The 23,661-nt window shown below is 38.2% G+C and overlaps 1 pseudogene; it reads left to right on the top strand.

Annotated features, from left to right (window-relative positions):
• The first annotated feature begins 5,514 nt into the window (after positions 1-5,514).
• On the top strand, positions 5,515-23,288 carry LOC134496747 (serine protease 27-like; annotated as a pseudogene).
• Positions 23,289-23,661: the final 373 nt, after the last annotated feature.

Raw genomic sequence — 23,661 nt, 5'->3', positions numbered from 1 at the left:
GATTGGGCTGCTGTTTGCTGCTTGGTTGATTGCCTGAGTTAATAGTTCCTTGATTAGGGTGTACTGTGCTGTTTGATGGTTCATCTGGTGTTAATCCTAGTGTTGATTTCTGCATATCTGGGTGTTGATTGCTGGTAAGGGAGTGTACTGGTCTTTTGGCTTTTCTATTGTCTCTTTTGAATGCTTTGTAAATGTTGTTCACCTCTATGTGTCTGTTGATGGCTGCTTTGAGTGCCAGGCTTCCAGGAATTCTCTGGAGTTTTTGGATTTGGCTTGGTTTAGGATGCTCACCATTTCCCAGTCAAAACTATGGTTGAGTCTGTCCATGTGTTGTGAGATTAAGGAGTTCTCATTGTGTCATCTGACTGCTAGTTGGTGTTCGTGGATGTGTTCTGCTAGTCTTCTGCCTGTCTGTCCTTATACTTGCTGACAGTAGGTCTCTGTTTTTCCAGTCTTTATCCAGGGCCTCAACTTGACTGGAACTTTCTATTACTGATCTATGTCCACTTCCCAAGTATTTAGCATTTTTTAAAATTAAAAGTCAGTAGTTCCTCTTCAACTGCACACAGAAGAAAACAAGGTCATGATTGTAACATGTATCTAGTTTAAAAATTATACAGAAGAGTCTTCTGTGTTCATTGTCTGCTGATTATAGGAATTAAACCAGATAAGATTATAAGCCATCCAGTATTGTTGACCTTAACTGGAATCAGTTCTTTAAAATGTCTGGTAGAAATACTTGTTGTTAACTATACGTTTTTTATTTTAAAAGTTGGGGGCGGGGGGAGAAAAAACAGAATATTAGGGATGCCAGGAGTTGAACCCAAAACTTCTGTTCAGCCTCCCTGCATGTTTTCTTGCATATTAAATTACTTTCCCACATGGTTTCAAAAGACAAGGGAGTGATTGTTCTTTTGGCTGAAAATATGCTGGAAAAAAGAATTGCGATGCTAGTGATATAATAGCTAAATTGGCTTGCTATAGGGGAGGTGGGGGTGAGGAAACATATTAGGCAAGAACTTTAATAGGCCCACTAAGTCAAAAACAACAACAAAAAAGTGTGTGAATTTTTGAATTCTCCTGAATTCTTCTTTGGCAACAGAACAAATCAACCCTCCATTAAAAACAAAAACAAAACAAAGCAAAACAAAACAAAACCCTCCTAAACCAATGAAGGAGGGAAGAGATTTATTAGGGAAAAGGTCATTGAAGTTGTTTAAGTGATGGGATCTGCAATTAGTTACAGCCTTAAAATGGAACAAATCTGTAGTCTCTAGACCAGCCTTTCTCATCCTTTTGACCCTGGAGGAACCCTTGAAATATTTTTCAGGCCTTAGGGAACACCTGCACATTCAGGCTCAAATATAGGTCACAAGTTACAAAATTATTCTATCCGTTTCATGAGTAGGCCTGTATATATGCATTAACAGTGTTCTTAAACTAAAAATAAACAATGAAACCTACCTCTTTAATGTGAAGTTGCCCAAATTTGAAATTTTGGATTATTTGTTTATTTATCCCCATTCAGTGAGTGAATGCATAGAAAAAAGTCATAGAAGAGAAAGGTGAGTCCTGAAGAATGATTCAAACTCTGACCAAGTCACCATACTGATTTATTTAGGAAGGCTATGGCAATTGGAATTGTGCAGGATCCATCAGACAACCAGACCACATGTCACATGTAGAACAAATGAATTGCCTAGAAATACCATATCTTATACTTAATTTAGATGTAATCTCTGGGGCATAAAGGAGTGAATTTCGCTATCCTCTCTCTCTCTCTCTTTTTAATCTGTTCAATCATGTCTAATTCTTGGAGACTGCCTGGACAAGTCCCTGCAGTTTTCTTGGCAAGGTTCCTAGGGCTGAGAGAAAGGGACTGGCCCAAGGTCACCCAGCTGGCTTTGTGCCTAAGGTGGGACTAGAACTCCTGGTCTCCTGGTTTCTAGCCTGATGCCTTAACCACTACACTAGACTGGCTTTCATCCTTCTCTTACCAGAACTTTAATCCCTCTTTACTTTGTTTCCTTATGAAAGGATAAAACAAAGGGACTTGAGGAAAGAGTTGCTACACTGAAATGCACCAGAAAAAATGAGAGGTTGAAGCTTTCCAGATGGAACATCAAAGAACAGGGAAAAATAAACTTTCACAGGGGCAAACACTTGGAAGAATATGACACTCAAAAGCAAGACTCAGGAGGCACTGAGTGCTAGTACTAATCTCTCCCTCTAGAGGATGATCAACAACAAACATCCTCTATTTGTTCTATGAGCAAATCATAGAATATTGTAGAAGACACTTGGGTGCCCGTGAGTCAAAAAGAGAGTCACCTTGAGAAAGAAGAGGTGGATCACTTCCTATTAAGGGGACGCAAGGTGGCTCTCTGCATACCCAATATGATGTTGCAGGAGACATCTAATATACAGGATATGATGGAAAGGTTTACAAAGACTATTCAAACCCACTGATAACTTAATCCATGTGAAGACAAATGGCATGGCAGAAGAGAACTTGAAAGAATCTGGAAACTACAATGCCTTGGGCGGAAAGGTGAAGGACTTGGGAACACAGGTAATATTTTTTTTTAATCTGTCTTTCCAGCTGGGAATTATAATGGAATAAGAGGGAGAAAAAATAGTCCTGGTAGTCAAATGTGTTACTAAGAAGGGTTTGGAATAAACTATGCTATCTTCATGACAAACTCCAGGAAAGAAATGGGCAGCATCTTGCAAAACTGGAAAGGAATATTTTGCAGGCACTCCACCAGTTTCATCAGGACTAGAACAAAAGAGGAAGGGTGGCAAAACTCCAGAACTGAATATGAAGCCAAGGACTGGGGCAAAGAAAGTAGAACACAAAGGAAGAAGCAGGAGGTCAGGCTGGGGACTCAAGAGTTTCACAGGACACTACAGCAGAAATGCCAGTAGGTGGTACTTAAAATCTTGGATGTTTTGACACCAATGAAAAAATAAGAGAGTGGGAAATAAATAAGGAGAATTAGAGATCCTAATCCAGGAAGACCAATATGATGTGATGGGCCAAAACTTAGTGGGATGATACTCATGATTGGCACACATTCAAAAACTGGAAAAATCAATGGAAAGGGTGGGTATTGCACTATATGCAAATGAAATATATATATATATATATATATATATATATATACACACACACACACACACACACACACACACACATACATACATACATACTTGAACAGAAATTCAGGAATCAGAGCATGGAAATGCTGTTGAAAGCATTTAGGAATAAAGGGAGAGAGAAGCAAAAGTGATATGGGAGCTTATTATAGACTACCTGGACAGGCAGAATATTCAGATCAGGTCTTGCTGAATCAAATGACCAGTCTTTCAAACATGCGTACAATAGGGGATTTCAATTATCCTGACATCTGCCGGGAATCTAATTCAGCCAAGAGTTAGGTCTTTTTTCTTGTCCTCTCTCACTACAGTATCAACTTCATCTGTCAGAATGTGGGAGAAAGAATAAAGGGGTCTGCTATCCTGGGCCTAATGCTTACCACCAGGGAGAAATTACCAGAAGGCAGGACCAGAACCAGTGGGCTAAAACTATGTGAAAGAAAGTTAATGTTGACATCAGGAGGATAAGCTGTCAACCAGTGGAACAGGCGGCCACATGACATACTGAGTTCTCCTTCAATAGAGGTCTTCAGACAGAGGCTGGGTAGACTACTCGATTTTACATTCAGAGGGGATTGGACCATATTACCTCTATGATCACTTCCAACTCTATGATTCTATACTGGCATCTTGTAATGTTTACAAGTGCGTACCATTGGAAGACCTGAAAGACCAGGTTAGGGATAGACGTTATGAAGAAAATCTATCTATGTGGTTGCTAGAAGTCAAAAACAACTTGGTGGCACATAATCAGTCAGTCAGTCAGTAAGTCAGTCAATCAAAAGGGTCACAGTTTAAATCCTCAGATAATCCAAGTCCATCAGGGCTCTAGGAAAGAAAGCCTAAGATGCTTACAAAGCTCAAAATTGCAATGTGTGTTGTTTCAGTCTGCTTCAGGAATACATCTTTCTCTTTTCTCCACTTTGACAGTTCATATAAAGCTGAATACATCCAGAATAGGATATCCTGACAGACTTCCTTATATTCTTTGCAACTACAGTATGTCAGTATATGAAAACAAGGGAATATGTGTGTGTGTATATGTATGTATGTATGTATGTATGTATGTATGTATGTGGTGTGTGTGTGTATGAATGTATGTATATGTGTGTGTGTATGCCTCAAGACTTTAGCTGTCATGATTAAAGTAGTTAAGTAATATCCTTTGATGAGTAATTTGTGGCAAACAACTTAATAGTCAGGATACATAGGCAAGACTAAAGAGAACAATCTGAGGCCAAGATTTCATAACAACTAATAAATTTGTGTTTTTGTTAACTAGCAAGAACTATCTGTTCCAATAGCAGACACATAATAGAATGAGATTCCAGAATATATATGCATTATCATTGCAGTAGTTTTCTTTCAATGCACTGTATCTTTTCCCTAGCAGAGCTTGGTGCTTCGAACTGAACAGGTCGGAAACATATTATAAAGTATTCCATGATGTATAGGCAGTAAACCAGAGGAATGTTCATTAAAACATACAATTTGACCCGGGTGCCAAACTTTTGTATGCAACTATGTATGCAAAGTCACAGCAGGTGGCAGTACTTAGCCCATCTCTGGGTCTACTTGGGTGCAAAATCACCAGCAAATCCAAGAGCTGTAATTTAGACTTGGAAGTAAAAAAAATATCCAGAAAAAGGCAGTGGCCCATCACTTTTATAGCATTATTAAGAAAACTACATAAATATGTCTGGGTAGTCACCAGGAGTCAAATTCAACATGACAGAGGCTTTGCAAGTAATTGCTATAGTAAAAAATACTGTATATAGCCTTTCCTCAATTTCATCTCTTTCCTTTACTGTTTTCTTTTCAAGCCACATAGGGACCTCTCCCCATAGTTTGAAATTACTAACTCATGAGTTATGGCAAACAGCAACAGTTCCTTTTTCTACTCCTTCAGGGATATCCTAAAGCTGTCAAATAGTGACAGTATTGAAATATTGTTGTACTATATTGTTGCCTTAACAAGTTGTTTTTAGGAGCTCGAATTCAGCTTAGATTACTACTCCCAAATGCAAGACAAAGCCATCAAATGAACATAAAACAGATGGTGAAAAAAGTCAGAAGGACAGAAGATTGAGCATGGAAGAATCAGGGATGTCCCCTTAGTTGCTTTCTCATTTTCATGGCAATCTGGACAATTGGCTACTGTGAAGAAGTCACTAAGATCAGTTGAACTTGTTGGTTAACATTCTAGACCAGTGCCCAACCCAATTTCTGTTGACAGGTATATAAGCCAGTTGGCTTCCATTCCCTTTCATTGGGTATCTGTCGGCCTCTCCCAATCATCCTGAAAGATTTGGATTCTTCTTGTTTGATAATTTTCTGGTACCAGCACAGTCCACGATGGAAGATTGGCAAGTAGTCAAACTGCATGGCCTTGTGGCCTTCAGTGAAGCTCATATGCTCCTGCTTCTGCTGGCATTCATGGGTAAGGAAACCTATCATTTTCTTCTTTTCCTGACTGTTAACATTATCAAACCAATTAAGCAAACCAACTGCTAAAATTAAAACAAAAAACATCAGGTGTTCGAACTGCAGATTGAGGACACCTTGTTGCTAGCTCTAAGTTAAAAGTGGTGATGCACTGGTGGGGGATAGTCGCAATTAACCTGCAATTCTAATAGCAGTGGTGAGAGACCAAGGTCTGGATATCAGAAATGTAACTTTCCCCTTTTCAGAATATATTAGTTATCACTCTAATAGCAAAATCCTTCATATATCTATCTCAGAATGAGCTCCCTCATGTTCAGTAGGTTTTATTTCCAAAAGGAAAAAAAAAGTATAGTACTGCTGCTTTAGTTTTCTTTTTTGATTATTGCTTTGCTGTGAATGGCACACTTGCCTCCCTCTGCAAAAAACAAAGAAAATTGATGATCTTTGTCAGTGCTTTGGAGACACCAACAAAACAGTTCTCCATCTAGGAGCCTCCTCAGCAGAACGTATTCAGAATTGGGATTTGTCAGCATCAGTCTATTGTCAGTACATGACGATAAAGCTAAGCCTAGGAATTGCAGATTTAGACCAGGGATTCCAGTGACTTTGTAATGCATTTATCTGGTGACATTGTTAATGTCCTTGTCCTCTGCCGTTCCGTAAAATAGAATATAATAAATCAATGTGCAATGCAATAAACTGCTTTTGCTGCAGTTATCCTATGTTTGGGTCTGGATATTAAGTTACCTATCATGCAAACCTACTCTACTGAAACTCAGTTTTGCTTTTTGACAGAATTCATATCTAACCCATGCAGGTAAATGATCATAAACATAATACCACCATAATGAGAGCCAGTTTGGTGCAGTGGTTAAGGCATCAGTCTAAAAACTAGGAGTCTGTGAGTTATAATCCCAGTTTAGGCACAAAGCCAGCCAGGTGACTTTGGGCAGTCACTAACTTTCAGCCTTAGGAAGGGGGCAATGGCAAACCACTTCCAAAATCTTGCCAAGAAAACTGCAGGGACTTGTCCAGGCAGTCATCAGGAGTCAAGACGGACTCGAAAGCACAAAAACAAACAAACTACCATAATAGTCCTTCCAAAGGCCTTTCTACACTTCAACATGTAACTCAGAAGCTGTAAAGTATGAAGTGGCAAGCTACATGCTGTGTGGCACCTTTGAACAAATCAGTCCTGCATTCTGAAGATACACTCCTAGTTTGTAATAATAATAATTAATAATAATAATTTGGAAAAACAGTTATACATTTTCTATTCTATATACTGTACATCTTTTTACTTCAGATTTTGATATATCCAGAAACCTTTTTGTGTAGTTTATCTTCCCCTCTCCTAAAGGCTTGAATGGAAAATTCTATTTTTCTTCAATTTTATCTCAGGCTTCTCTTTAGACACAAATGCATAGGGTTGTTTTTGTTTTTTTTTGGTAAATATCTCCCCCCATTGGATTCATAAGGAGCTGGCAACTTCTTAGCAAATTCCTACAAATAGTTCAGTCTAAGAAATTTTTAATTTTAAAATAAAAAAGGCTCAAATCCTACTACTAAGTTTTGAAACAAAGAAAATATGTTATCTTTTATTAAATCCCACATATTATACTGTTGGCTCAATAATTATGCCAAATCTTTTGTGATCTTTATTGCATTTTCTTACAATAGCAATACAAGCTCAAAGCAAACACAATATTCATTACAGTCAGTGACCAGAACTGAAGAACCTGCCCTTTTTCCTTTATTTAACAAACCAACTGGGGAAAGTGGTGTCTGTTAAATCTGAAAGTACTTTTGCACATGCATAGGAAAAGCCTATTTGCTATTTTGTGCTTGCCTAAAAGTAAGCTTTGCACTGGGCTGTGCACCCATGATCATCACAGCACCTTCCTGCTTCTGCCATACACCCCTATCTTTCCCGTGAGTTCCCGCCCACCTGTACGCAATCCCTCAGGTTCCCTGACTGTTCCCATGAACAATAAAACCTTGATTTAACTGACCTCTCTGCTTTTTGGGGGGGATGTCCAGATTCATCATCTGCTACATCCAAAGTCTGTTAAGTCAAGGTCCGTTAAATCAAGGATTACTGTAAATATATCAACTTGAAGGGATAGCCAAAACAGACAAAAGTAAATCTAATTCTGTCCTTACTATGAGACTATGAAATTCAGTACTACAGGATGGGATAACCACCACTAAATTAGACACATGGTGGTTATCCCATCAGATGGTTGGTAGTCATGATTGCAACAGGTTAGCTCCAAAATCAAGCTATTGCTCTGACTATCACTGACTGGAGAATAGCCAAGGGCGAAAGCCATTGTTTTCACATTTTGTGTGTGGACTTTTCAGAGTCATCTGGTAGTCTATCACAGGAATCAGGATGATAGACTAAATAAATCTTTGCTAGCATTTATAAACATAGAGAAGATATCGTTTTCTCATGAGTTATAAAATTATGCATATTAATTAATTGTATCTCTAGGATTAATTGACTAAGATTTCTCTCACGAGACCGCACTTCTCACCTAAACCTCTGGGACCTTTTCACCAACTGATTATTGATTATAAAGAGATCTTGCTAAACCTTGAACTGTCCAATTGGATTTATTCTAGAATTTGTCTGCTTCAGACTGGGGAATAGAACTGAGAAAATGGAATTTTGCTATGTGTGTGTTTAACCTTAGTGATCAGATTTAAAATACAAACTCTTGCAATCTGTTGTACTCATACCACAACAGCACTACATTGGAAGGGCTGTACCTTATGAGTAGACTACATGCTTTTCAAGCAAACAGCTTTAGGCTTATTCCATTTTTGTTCGTTTGTTTCTGAGTGGTTGAAATATACCTGTCTCAAGTCCAAGAGAGCTAATCCTAGCCCATATGCTGGATGGGCCAATGTTTTTGCACACTAAAAGGTAGTTTCCTTTACAGATACAGTGTGTCTTGCTAGTTTTCAAAGAACTTTTAGCCTCTCTATAAATTGTGCTTCAGTGTCCTTTCTAAACACCAGGCCCAGCTCTGAACGTTTCTGTGAATATCATTTACAAATATCAACCAGCTGTATATTGAAAACCACATTACCTCATCCCTCCAAAGTCCAACCAGATGGTTCCAATCTTGAAATCACAGTCCTGTGTATTTGTCTTTGTACTCAAGGGAAGAGCTAGCTGTGTCAAACTATTATTTGCTTGCTTTTCTTTCAGTTTTCCATTTTTCCTCTTATTGAGCTGACCTCAATATCACTTTACTTGCAGGTAAACTTTCCTTTGGACTTTCAATTTCTTTAGTGCACTGTAGTCTAATTCACCTACCTTCTTTCCTGAATCCTTTTAACATCTTGATTGTCTCAGAATTTCAGCTCCGCCAATATTCTTTATGGACTCTTTTTAATGCTCCAGGAGATAGATAGATAGACAGACACACACACACACACACATACACATACACATACACATATACACTGTGTGTGTGTGTGTGTGTGTGTGTGTGTGTGTAAAATTTTTTTTACCTTGCAGAAACTGAATCATTCAGTCACCATGCCTCATGTCTCCACACATCCCTCAAGTTCCTCCTCCTCCCTCTCCTCCTCCTTGTTTTTCCTGGATATATCCTTTACTTTTTGTTGATTATTTCAACAAGATTATGGTTTTGTAAAAATTCCAATCAGTGCCTTTTGAACTGTCTGCCTGCTTTGTGCCCTAATTACAGCTGGCTGTTATTATAAGTAAAGAACCTTATATTCTTCACTACTCATCCAAATGATTTTTATGAAGTGATTATTATTTTTAATTGTGTGGTTTCTTTTTAGTTTACATTTCCATTCTCACCCTTCTCCAAGGAACTCAGGGCTGCACCCATAGCCATCCCCAAATACACATGTTTTATCTTCACAACAACCTTTGGAAACAGACAGGATGGCCCCGTGCAAAAGAGAAGAGGGGTCCCACAGCAGGGGGAACAACTTTACGGGAGTCAAAGATCACACTTGGCCTTTGAAGGCATGCTGGAGAAGAAACAGATTTCAAAAAGTGGGTGAAGCCAAGACAATAAATAATTTGATTTAATTCACTTTAAATATTACATTGAATTAAATAGTGAATTTGATTATTAAATTCTTGATATGGAGAATGATTTCCTCCATCTATCCCATGAAACATTATAACTTAGCAGCCAGGTTTAGATGAACTCTTAGATCTACTCCTCCTAATGTTTCTGAGAGTCTCTTCTACACTTTTAATGTGTTTAGAAAGGAAAATTTCAGCATTAGAAATCATTCCTTTTGAAAGGTCCTCTTCTACACAACTTTGCTTCACAAAGAAGCATGATCAGAGGAATCTTTTGTTCTTGAGCTTCCTGAAAGTAGGATCAGAGGTAGTGGCTTTCCCCAGTGGGCCCACATATTGCATGATTCCAGGCTTTTCCCAAACATGTTGTGTACAACAAATCATAGTTTGTTGGATTTGCACATCATGTTAAGTCATAATGTGTGGTTCGAATCCATAATGCATGGATTTTCCCCAATATCTTACATTAAAACTAAAGAAAGCACATTATAGTTTAGTGTGATGTAGGAGCCCGGGCAGGAATTTTTCATAGCCTGGCTCAGATCCTAGTATCTAGTCTAGAGACATTCTAATCACTATATCACATGAGTTCTTAAGCCTGCTCTTAGATTCTCAGGTAGGCTGATCATTGTTAGAAGCTGGACCAGGTCACACCTGTGATTACAGGCTTTAGTTTTGTTCTGCACAAGTAACCGAATGAGAAGGTTGCAAAATATATTGTACCATGTGACATCGAAAGCAATAGACTCAATTTTTAAATAGTTCTCTATGTCAAAATTTCCTGGAAGTAGTGATTTAAATACAGAATGAGGGTGGGACCTTGAAGAATGGCAATTTTAATGTTCAGATCAACAACACTATCTAAGGCATTCTTCCAGCCATGCATGAAAAAGATAGAAATTTGGCAGGGACAATTATCCCGAAACATAAGTAGCTTTGCTTTGTTCCAACAATTATTTGAACATAGCCCAAGAACAGTCAGTTGCGTCGTGAGACGGGTGGTGTATAAATTTGATAAAACAAACAAATAAATAAATAAATTCAAAAACAGACAGGGCAATATTCTCTTGTCTAACACTGTTTTTCTTTAACCCACCTCTGCTTCCATAATCAATTCAGAAACCATTTTTTTCTATTTCTGGGAATTGTGGGTACTGCTTGCCACTGGATATTTTCTCATGATGATAACTAAAAGTTATATATTTCTGAAAGAATGGCAGTAGTAGTAAGCTTTTGCTTTCTTCCTATCTGCAGTAAGTTGGCTAAATGTAATACAACACAATAGCCACAACGTCAACTTTATTAGCATATTAACATTATAATTTTATATTGTTTTTATACTATTTTACACGTGCTATTCTACAAAAATTCTCAGGAAAAAGGATGGGTGATTTTGTCCATTTTAATCACCACAAGTCCTGCCCAGTCCTATTTCTGTTTCAGTTTATATACTTAGCTGAAAAAAATTCTGCATTAGTATTTGCATACATATTTGTACATAATTTTCTGTACCTATTTTCTATGCACCTGTGGCATAAGAGGTTTTGCAAGCAATGTTTCCATAATAAAGTACATTCTTATGCATGATCTTCTCTAATAAATATTTTTTCTTCATATTTTCTCATATGGTATTTTGCTTTATTTATTTATTTATTTGTTTATTTATTTATTTATTTCTCACATTTATATGAGCCCAGAGTCACTGGTTTGAGATGGGCAGCTATATAAAATAAATAAATAAATAAATAAGGCCACCCATCTCACCCAAGGCCACTCTGGGCAGCATACCAGAATGAGGTAAAAACAATGAATAAATGGAAACAAGCATTATAAAAGTTAAAACGATTATTAAAAATATTATCACGAAATTATAAAATCACTATAAAATATACCAACCCCACAAAGAGAGCAAGACTGTCGGTCATAGTGGAGCTATCTAAGAATGTCTCCCGTTCCCAAAGACCCCCAGACCCAACAACACAACCACATCTTGAGGGACTTCCTAAGCGATAGCAGGGAAGGAACAAGCCTAATTTCAGGGGGGAGAAGTTTCCACAAGGAGGGAGCCATGGCAGAGAAGGCCCACCTCCTGGGACCCACCAAATGCAAGTCCCTGGCAGGTGGAACCTGTAACATGCCTTCCCTCCTTGATCTAATGGGACAGGCTGATGCAATCGGGGAGAGGCAGTCCCTCAGATTTCACGGCCCCATGCCTTGAAGGGCTTTAAAGGTCAAACCCAGCACCTTGAATTGGATCCAGAAGCAAACTGGCAGCCAATGCAGCTTGCAAAACAGAGACGTAATATGTGCTTTTCTAGGGGCACACATAACTGCCTGCACCACTGCATTCTGTACCAACTGAAGTTCAATGGTTATACTTTCCAGACTTAAAAGCTATGCCACACATTTTTGAAAAATGAGAATCTGGCAGGTACACAGGGGTTCCAAGTGTTCACAGACATTAAAGAAGCTCAATATTGATATATTAATCTGAAAATAAAACAATGGGACTCATTTTTTACCTATCCTCACTTGTATGCTTCTATATGTATGCTTCTACACATTGCAGATTTTCCCAGGATTCCATATTAAAAAAAACCCAAGCAACTAACTAACCAACCACTATTAAACAGCTCAAAGAACCAAATGGTTCTGCAAGGTCCTCACGTAATACAATTGCAGTTATACTTTGATTTAAATTTAATTCACTCTGCAAAGAGGGATGTACCTTTTATTGCAGTGTTATGGGAAAATTTCATAGGAAGCACTAAACAGGCTACTCAAAATAAGCTAGAAGTAAAATTTAGAGAAATAAAAGGAGAATATTTTACAGTGCATAGGTAACCAATGGAAGGATGTTATAATGACTTTGGAAAGTACTACGAGGGCAGCAAGATTATTGTATGCAAAAAGTCAGAAAAGTAACAAAATGCCTACAGTAGAAGACTGGATTATAAAATTAACTGAACTTGCAGAAATGATGAAGCTGACCAGTTTGGTCAGAGAAAAAAAACCATAAAGACTTTTTTTAAAAGACTAGAAACATTAGATGGACTTTTTGCTGAAAGAAGAAAAAAACACCAATTGATGATTTTGGGATTTGGGAATTAAAAATTAAACAAAGTTTAATTTTTCTCTGAACAATTGTGTTTCTTTCAGAAAGAACAAGTATGTTTCTTTCTAAAAATCACAAATCCTGGATAACAAGGTGATCATTGCAATTCAAAGAAATATGTATTCCTATTTCATTATTCCAGAAATCTCCAAAGGTACTTTAAAAAACTGAGAACGTTGAAATTACTATGTATGTACTGCGTGTATACAGAGAGCAATAGCTGCAGATCTGATCTCTTGTTTCTGCTCCCTTCATTCAAAACCACAATCCTGCTGATTTGTTATACTTAATTTTTTATTAAGCATTACATTATGCTTTTGTTTACTATCATGCCTCAGCACCTTCTGGTATCTCAGCTGTGGTTCTGAGATGTGCTACTGTAGCTTCCAGAAAGACACTAAAGATGAATGTGAGGAATGGCATTAAACAGTAGCAGTGATATTTGGATAAAATCAATGAACACTAGAGATGGAGGCAGATAGTATTTCTCTTTCTTGCTATCTTGCTTTCTCTCTCCCACTCTACACACACACACACACACACAAACACACAAACACTGCTTTTTCATGCTAGCTAAAATATGCTGACCAAGGCAGGTACCTCATTTCGTCTAAAAATAAGGCTACTGTAGTCCTATCAGTCTCCTTATGTTATATGATACTAATGCCCTGGCCAAAAGATCTCTTATCTTTTTGATAATTTCAGTTATTAAAGTCCTCAAGGAAGATTGTGAAATGTTTTCTGCCTGCACTTGATATTCTCCTGGTTTTGATTGGGAGAATGAAATGGACAATTCCTTCCTTTTTCTTAGAAGGCCTATAAAAAAAAGTTTGCCTGAGAAAATCTGTGGTTTTTCTTCCACCTTTGAAAAAGGTGGAAGATATATGGTCAGTATATGATATAAGATATATCATCGGTAATGATATAGCCTAACCGACTGCACCAGATAATGCTGGCAGGGAAAGGTCATTAAAACCAAATAAAAAAGGTACCCATATGTAGTTGATTTTGATTTAATCTGATTTCAATGATGCTATAATTGGATTTCAGAGCATTGCCAGATATTTGGGAAGGAAGTTAATTATGGTTTTGCTAAGTAAGTTTTGAACAAGGAGATTGTCTTTACTGTACCAGCCCTTGGATGAAAAAAAATTGCTATGTCATTGTATAGGACAGATATGGGGACAAAATGAGGTAGCTATCCCAGACTGGGCAGGATTTCCCTGTCTATTGTTTTCTAGGTATAACTGGCAACAAGTAGCATGAATATATTTAGGTTGCTGGGGTAAAGAAATGAAGCTAAGTTGATCCACCTCAGTCACAGTTACTGTGTCTCCTAACCCTTTGATCCTAGACAATGCTTTAGCAGATTCTGCACCAAACAGTGGATTGGACCAGGTAAACTCTGAGTTCTCTTCCAACTCTCTGATTGTTTAATAACTTTTATCCCCTGGCCATCCATAAAGACCTATTAAAAAGATCATCTGAGCTGCCAAGAATTGTTAGATACAAGGTGATTTTTTTTATAGACTTCTTGGATTATTTCTGGTTATCTCTCAGAGATATCTGCCCCCCCCCCCTTTTTTTTTTTAGTTTTACTGGTGTTGTCTATTTTTAAATTAAACTTATCTTCTGAAATGTAGGCACTTCCTACTTTGATTTACATTCAGATTTTATTCATATGTATGACTTATTTCTTTGTCTGAAATGACAAGTCCAACTGTTTTCTTTTAGAGACACAAAAGCTTTGGAGCTGTTGATAGTCTCATAATGGGTCCAGAAAGTTATATTTATAGTTGACATCTTCTAATGAAAATTGGATGGAAGAAAGCATCTTGTTTTTTTTCAAGTACTGTATGTTTTATGTTGCAAGGAGACTTTTTCAGGATGAAGAACAATTGGTCCTTGGAGATGCCTGATGTCAAAATGGAATATTAAGTCCAGAATACTGAGACCTAGTGAAACCTATTATTTTCCTTCTTGTTTTGTAGGTTTGCAAGAGTTCCATGCAATTACAGATGTGTATGTTTTCTGAAAATTATCCATGGAGGAAATAGAATATAGCATTGTAGATCAGAAATGGAGAGCATACTATATGCTCTATTACCTACATTTGTCTCCCTAAGCCTCCCTTATAAAGTATCAAGTGAGACCCCATCCTCTCCTCTTCTTCAAGCCTCTTTCCCTCTCTCAAGAGAGAACCTGAGTTGGTATTTTTTCCAGGCTTTTATTTAATTTTTTGGACAGGAGCCTCTAGCTTCCAGCATCTCCAAGCAACAGTTCTCTCAAGGGTTTACTCCACCCTTACCTTCACTACAGAGATACTAAAAGAGGCTGGCTTCATGCGATTCACTTCAAGTGATCTTGTTACCATAAGAAGGAGCTCTTCAGGGCTTTGCTTTCTTCTCAACTCCCCAGCCTTCTTGTTGTTGTTGTTAGTTGCCACTGAGTCGTTTATGACTCATGGTGACCCTATGTATAACAAAAAAAAATGCTGTTCGGTCTTGCACCATATGCCTGACTGTTCCAATGTTTGCATCCATTGTTGCTGTAATTGTATCAATCCATCGCATTGAAGGTCTTCCTCTTTTCTGCTGGCCCTCAACTTTACCAAACATGATGTCCTTTTCAAGCGATCGGTCTTTCCTGACAATGTGCCCAAAGTATGAGAGTCTAAGCTTAGCTCTCTGTGCCTCTAGGGAACATTCTGGTTGCATTTCTTCTAAAACTGACTTGTTTGTTGTTCTGGCAGTCCATGGTATTTTCAATAATCTTTGCCAACACCACAATTCAAATGCATCAATTCTTCTTCTATCTTCCTTTTTTAATGTCCAACTTTCATAGGCATATGTGGCAATTGAGAAGACCACGGTGTGAGTCAGACATACCTTTGTTTTTAAACTGACATCTTTACTTCTGAAAACTTTAGATAGGTCTTTGATGGCAGATTTTCCCAGTGAGATAAGTTGTTTGATTTCTTGATTACTACTTCCCTTGGCATTGATCATTGATCTGAGTAGAATGAAATCGTTGATGACTTCAATTTCTTCTTCATTTATTTTGACATTGTTTATTGGTCCATTTGTGAGAATCTTCATCTTCTTCACATTCAGGTGTAGTCCATATTGCTGACTACAATATTTGATCTTCATCAGCAAGTACTTCAAGTCTTCTTCATTTCCAGCAAGCAAGTTGTATCATCTGCATATCACATGTTAATGAGTCTTCCACCAATTCTGATACCCCATTCTTCTTCATACATTCCTGCTTCTTGAATTATTTGTTCAGCGTACATATTGAATAAGTAGGGTGAAAGTATACAACCTTGCCGCACACTTTTTCCAAATTTGAACCACTCGGTATCACCATTTTCTGTTCTAATGACTTTCCTCAGCCTTACCAAAGGGAAAAGTGGGGGAAGATAAAACCAACTCTGTGCAGAGTGATTGCTTCAAGGTCTCCAGGCCTTCATCTACTCCTTTATTGTTAGGAAACAGGGGTAAAATAAGTATCTCCCCAATATTACATGACATTGAGGCTGGAGCTTCAGGATTTGGGGTTCTAGCCATTTTCAATGTTATCATGTACTCTGTAGCAGATGCTTAGAGAAGTCATCCATTCTTTAGGTTGGAGGCTTCCTCAAGTGAATGCCCTTTTGAGGGAAAAGTATCCTATTTTACCTCTTTTCCAGCTATAACATCCTTAATGCTGGAAAAATGGTTCTACTGACTTGTAACCTCTTTGACTTCTTGTGAAAATGAAGGGTGTTTCAATTACTCTGAATTTTGCAGGAAAGAACTCACTCAATTTTTGGGGGACTTCTGCCTCAGGATGATGGTGGTTTGCCTAGAATACACAGAACAGCATTGTTGCTACAAGTTCTAGAAGACCCCTAATGGTGGTTACCATCTGTGAAAAACTTTGATAGCCCCAATGGATTTATTTCCACCACCCATAAATACAAAAAAAATATATCTCCCCATCCATAAATACAAAAAAAAAGGAGAAATGTTTCACCCCCTGCTTGAATTTGATTTTTCTCTCTCCAAATATTGTTGATTGTTTTTCCCCAGATGATTGATATCCTGCCTTACTGATAGGAGTTGAAGGCAGTATACATAGCACTTTTTCCTCCAGTTTTTACCAAAGCCAATATTGTGAAGTAGGTTGGTCTGAAAGACAATGACTAGCCAAAAATCATCCAATATGTTTCAGTGGTTGAGTATGAATTTGAACTTCTCTCTTCTTGGTACTAATCCTATACCTTAACCAGTACCCCATACTAGCACTGAGTGAGGCTCAACGATATATTTAATTTTCCAACTGAACATTGCACTAAATGAATATATTAAATAATCTAGAATTTCCTGTGAGCCCGGAATATCCATATACAAAGTAGGCTTCTTGATGAGTCCCTGTACAAAAGCTCTGGCTTTTCCTATGTAGCCTCTCTATTTGGTGTAAATAATTTTTCCATCTTTCCTCATCAGATTATGATTGGGACATTCAATCATTCTTGTTACAGAAATAGAATTACCTGTCGAGAGGAATCTGCCTATTACATCTCTCCATGAGTCACACCTCTCGTCTTAGCTTCTTTTCACTGGGAAAAGTGCTAATCTTTATATACATTGTATGATTGCTTAAATGCATTACTAAAGAAACAAAGCACCTAGGCTATACAGTGACTAGGTCAAGTTATTTCCACTGTAGTGTTGACTGGGATCTACAGTATATGTTCTCAATGATTTCCCAATTCTGCTCTTAAGTGGTTTTGAATGAAAGCCTGCTTTTTCCTGCAGCCTGTGGACAACCTCCTGTCAGCCTCAGTTGTATTGTGAAAGGAAAGGACGCCATTCCTGGCGAGTTCCCCTGGCAGATCAGTTTACAGCTAAACCAAAAGCATGTTTGTGGAGGGTCTCTCATTTCAGAAGAGCGGTGGTGGTAACTGCAGCACATTGTTTCTGTCGGTGAGTATAGTGAATGTCATGTGGAAAGGGTGATGTCCTACTTAACAAAAGCACAGGCACACACTTCTCTGGCCTTAGTCATTGTCACCTCAGTTTTTTGCAAAAAGTGCACGTGAAGCTGCTTTCATGACCACATAGTCATCATTTATCTCTGTGGTATCTGACTTCTGTAACACTTTTATTTGATTGCAATTGCTCAACCTATTCATTAATTTAGAGATTTATACAATATCCAGCCCACTTTGACCTTGAAAAATTTGGATGTTCGTGGGTGCCCAAGAAATCCCAGGGCTAGGCTGAGAAGTTCAGAAGATGAAAACAGCAAATTGCTTCAATATTTGTAAAGCAACCCCCTAAATTAAAAGAATACGCCCAGATGTCTCTATGAAGACACCAAGAATCAATATTGACTTCACTTTTTTTCCTACTACTTAATTAGATTCCTTGTAATGTCAAAATTCGATCAAATTAGAGGTATGGTTGCATGCCACACTCGCGCACACACACAAAAGCCAGATCCAAAGTATTCCATGCTCATGTTCAGTCATGCACATTGGTTTTGAGTGGATACTGACATAAATTTTCCCACTGTCTAAAATCACAAATAAACAATGTACAATACAGAGACACAACCCTGGCCATGCAGCTCAGCATGAAAAAATATAGGTTTAACAGATGAAGGTTCAACAGTGAAACGAAACTCCTTGGACCATACTAGGTTACATGGACAAATAGTTCTGATTATTTCAATAGTAGACCACGTAGTCTTTATTTTAGTTGCTCAGAATTTAAGTACAGCATTCTCCAGTGCAGATAAACTGGGACATCAACTCTCAGCATTAATAGCCAGAGGTGCTGAAGCAGGCTAAAATAATTAATGGACATAAGTTTGATATCAAAATAAGAGCAAAGTAATATCAGAGCATTTCAGCCTCCCAGGACATTCCGTTATAGATCTCAAAATAATCATTAACAGTTTAATTCAGAGAGAGATTGCTGAATTCACATACATCAAAATTCACATATACCTTCAGACAGAAGGTCTCAACGAATACAATGGGCATTTAAGACATCACTACTGTTAATTGATAAGGTACTTGTAATCTGTCGCACACATAACCTGCACCTGCATAACCACCCTGCCTTTCCCTACCTTCTTCCCCCACCTCATTCTGATTTAAATCCTGTATCAGTTGGATTTGCATCTGATGAATTGAGCGGTAGCTGACAAAAGTTTGTGTCTTTTAATAACATACGTTAGTCTGAGAAGGTGTCACTAGACTCTTTCTGAACTGAAGCTTGGAGCTGATTGAATAAATATTCCAGGCATCCCATTCCAAGAATAGTCCTTGACATAGTCACCAGGGTCACTTACCTTAAATCTTGCCCTGAATTCACTCCTCCACCCCACTACATTCTTTGTTTCATCTTTACAGGTTCCAAGATCTCTCACAATACCAAGTGCTTCTGGGAGTTACTCAGCTTTTCAGTCCTGGCCCACAGGCATGCTGCTTGGGTGTGCAACAAGTCATTGTACATCCTACCTATGCAGGTCACACCAGCAGTGGAGACATTGCTCTAGTTCAGCTGTCTAGGAAGGTCTGCTATTCACACCTGATCCTGCCCGTTTGCCCAGGATCAGGCCTCTGTGAATTTCTCTCCAGGCCAAATGTGTTGGGTCACAGGCTGGGGCAACCTGTGTCATTCCGGTTGTGCAAGACAATGAAATAATAAAGCAAAGCGAATCAGAGAGTGGGATCTGTCTGACAGAAAAGTTTGTAAAACAATGCATGCTGTGGAGCATTCTCCTGAGCTCAGCCAAACTATAAATGCATGAACTTTTAAAATGAACTGAGGAAAAGTGTAACACGCACAGAGCATCAAAAAGAATGTACCTTACTCTAGAAATCAAACATTTCACCCACGAATATAGCAACTGCAAGTGAATATAGCATCTGCAACTTGGAACCCAAAATTAATTCTTTTAAAACATGAAATGACCACCTAAGACCTTGGGGTAGGAGTGTCTAGACTGCTAAAAATTGTGAGATTTGGGCTATTTTGTGAGATGCCGACTGCTATTTCCATTTTTTAAGCATGGTTATTTTTTTAATTTTAATTGCTTTTTAATTAATAACAGAAAAAAGAAAAAGAAACAAAACACAAAAATAATAATGTTAAGATACATACACTATCAAGAAGAAAAAAAACATAAAAAGTGCTATTACAAAAAAGGTGAAGAAATACAACAAAGGGAAAAAAAAAGCATGATTATTTTTTAAAACCCACATGAGGCAGGGATATCTCCATGCCCCATAGGCCTCCTGACCTATGCATTAACAAAAGAGTAGCCGAGTAAACTGCAAGATGCCACAGGATAAATATTTGGATGAAGAACTGTAAGAAGAAACAAGGCAGTGAAAAAGAGAGAAAGTCTATAAAGGAAAGAGACTGAGAAAAATATGGAATACTCTGTAGAAATTATGTATCTGAGGGGGTTTAAAGATGGCGGAGGGAGGAATGCTTCAAAAGGAGTGCTTCAGTGTCACGTAACTTTGTCATTGCAGTCAATCTCCCCTCCCCACAAATTCTCCAGAAGTTAAGGGTGCCTATCATTGACTCAAAGACATGCAGTGGACTTTATCGCACCAACATGAGTGATGGCCTGACTCCACGGGTGATTGAAGACAATATGATCTGTGGTGGCTTTGCAGAGGGCAGGAAAGATGCCTGTAAGGTATGTAGTGTCCTTCCTCAGATACATTATAGAGTTATGCTGCCCTCTTATGGAGAGCCAGTTTGGTGTAGTGGTTAAGGATTCAGGCTAGAAACTGGGAGACTGTGACTTCTAATCCTGCCTGAGGCACAAAAGCCAGCTGGGTGACCTTGGGCCAGTCACTCCCTCTCAGGCCTAGGAAGGAGGCAACGCAAACCACTTCTGAAAAGCCTTGCCAAGAAAACTGCAGGGACGTGTCCAGGCAGTTGCCAGGAGTCAAGGGAAAAAATCTGAGCCAAAGGCACAATATATATAATATATGGAGAAGGACGAATGCCATCACATGTAAGAAGAGGCAAATAATGTTTATGGAGCGGAGGGGATGAGATTTACATAGAAGGAAGATGCTTCCAGCTTAATTATTTTCTCTGGATGATAAAATAAATGTAAGGTGCCCTACTTTGGATGAGGTTATCTGAGTTTCTGCAGGTTACTTTAAAATATACAAAATGCATCTCCCCATTTTTGCAAAGGACAGTAGGAAGCTCTTTCTAGTCAGCCCTAGATGTGAGTCCAGAAATGTTAGATCCTAACCTTTTACATTTCCACAGTTATCATATAAAGCTAAAATTAATTTTCTTCAACTGTTATTGCTCTTGAGATGTGCTTGTTATGAAATCTGGAACTCACAACTTGTGTGAAAGTAAGAAGGACTGAGCTTAATGCTGGGCTGTATCTTAATTTAGAAACATGTGACTTTTCTTGAGGATCCAAAGCAACAGTGACATTATAAGCTACTATGCCCATTTTTTAAATGAAACCTGAAGTGTTGTTCAAGGTGATTCAGTGACAAAGATTCAATAGTGAGATTTATGTTTCAGGGCATAAAGCTGAGTTTCCAACTTTTCCCATCACCTCCCTTTGCCCTCAGAGAAACTTATTCATTGTGTATGTGATTTTAATTTCACAGTGCATTCCTCTCATCCCAGTATTCATTTCAATTTTCTTGGTTCACAGGGTGATTCTGGAGGTCCTATGGTGTGTCTGGTGGGCCAGTCATGGGCTTTGGCTGGTATCATCAGCTGAGGTGAAGGATGTGCTATTGAGAACCACGCAGGTGTGTACAGTCGGCTCACATATTATGAAAAATGGATCCACAGCTATATCCCAAATATCAAATTCATCAAAGACCCCAATAGTGATAAATCACAGAGCTGGCAGATGGATTCCAAAAGCTCCAAACATCCTAGGAATAACTTGTCTGACCATGGTTCTGCACATACTACCAGCTCTTGGATATTGATGGTGTGTCTACTGATTTTTCTATAATTAATAGACAGTATTTACCTGATGGGCTATGGAAGAGGAAGACATTGCCAGCCAGCTTTCTTATGCACCTTTTGGAGGTCCACTCCCATCTTCAGCATTAGCTGTAGCAAGCAACTGAGCTTTTATTTAAAAGAGAGACCAATTATATGTTGAAAGTTTTTATTACTATAGTTTCTCTTAGATTTCAAGCATTTTTATTTTAAGGCCAGAAACCTAGTTAAAAGTTATATTCTTCCAACTTAACTAGAAGCAAGGCTTGCTTTCTGCCTGGCTATTTCTTATGAACTCAGCATCAGTTAAAACAAGACTAAACTAAACAAAACAAAATATTAACTTTTTTACCAGTCTCCTTTCTGAACACAATTTGTGTTCTGGCATTTGAGAGTTGTCAGAATGATTATTAATGCATGTGCGTGCACAGATGCACACACACACACACACACACACACATTTCCATACACACACACTGGTTTAATTTTTTCCATGAATATTGTATTCAAAAGCTGAAACAGTGAAGGTATTGTATTTTGCAGATTTGAGCCTTAATTTCAATTGGGCACATCTTACAAGTTTTAAACTAAAGTCTGAAAAATGGATGGAAGTTTCCTATTTTAGGGGGAAAAATGAAACACATCTTTGCAAAATTGTTTGGACCATTTCCACCCCTTTCTTCACTCCACCCGGTCACTGAAATAACTTCCCTGGAGTACTATTGAAATATCTGTTGCAACCATTATGTTGTATTTGTGTAGGCTAGTAAGCATGTAAAGATTTCAGAGAGGCATTTGGCTTTAAAAGTTCATTGGGAACCATGGTTTCATTTTTAGAAAAGAAAAAGGCTAAAAGAAGGAAAAACATCCTGGAATTTATTTTTATTAACATTTAATTCCTTCCCCTCCCAGGCACATACATTTCACTACATAGAATAGATGAGCCTTGCCCAGCCTGATGCCCACCAGATGTGTTGGAAATTGATTCCTATTATTCCAGAACAATAGCCAATAGCCATTCTGGCAGAGGATGCTGGAAACAGCTGTGCTGGCTGGAAATGGTGGAAGTTCTGGAATATCCTCCAACTCATCTGGAGGGTATTATATTGGGAAAGGCTGGCATAGATGAAAGTGCTATAGATGAAAGTGCTATGATGGAGTTGTACTGGAAGGAAAGGGTCTGAACCAACCAGGAAAGAAATTAATAAATGAAATCAAAAGGGCTCAGAAGCTTGTGTTCCTTCTTAACCTAGCCCCATTTATTCACTGATTCTTATTCAGTGTGTGTACTGCCAAATCACTGCAGTTTACAAGCAGATAAAAGCAAAACACAATATTACTAAGCTAAAACGAATACAACAATGAAGTATAAAGCAACAATAATGAAGTGGCCATGGTGGCATGCTAAGCTAAATGTGGTTGTCATTTGTCACATGTGTCGTTTTTGCAGATACAAGCGGATGACGAAAGTAGTTTCTTTTAGGACGTTATAAAGTGCTAAGGAACTGTCACAGCTCTGTGATGGAGCACCTACTTTTCATACAGAAAGTTTTAGGTATAATTCCTGAACTCTCTGGGCAGAAAACCATTCTAAAACTCTGGAGAGTGAGTACCAAGGGAAAACTAAAAGTGGGCAACTTTATTTATTGATTTAACACAATTTATATCCTGTTGGATTCTGCAAACCTAGGCTATGTGACAACCTCCAGTCCTTTGGTAGGTCTATGTGCCTGTTCATATAGTCCTGCACACTTCCCAGCCTTTCCTGACTTAATTGGTACTGTAGCCACTACAGATTTTCTGAAAGGCTCTCTTCCTTTATGTACAATAACCATAAAGAATGGTTATTGAGTGAT

The sequence above is a fragment of the Candoia aspera genome, chromosome 4 (genome assembly GCF_035149785.1).
Source record: "Candoia aspera isolate rCanAsp1 chromosome 4, rCanAsp1.hap2, whole genome shotgun sequence".
Lineage (NCBI taxonomy): Eukaryota > Metazoa > Chordata > Lepidosauria > Squamata > Boidae > Candoia > Candoia aspera.
This window is presented reverse-complemented; position numbering and strand designations above follow the sequence as displayed.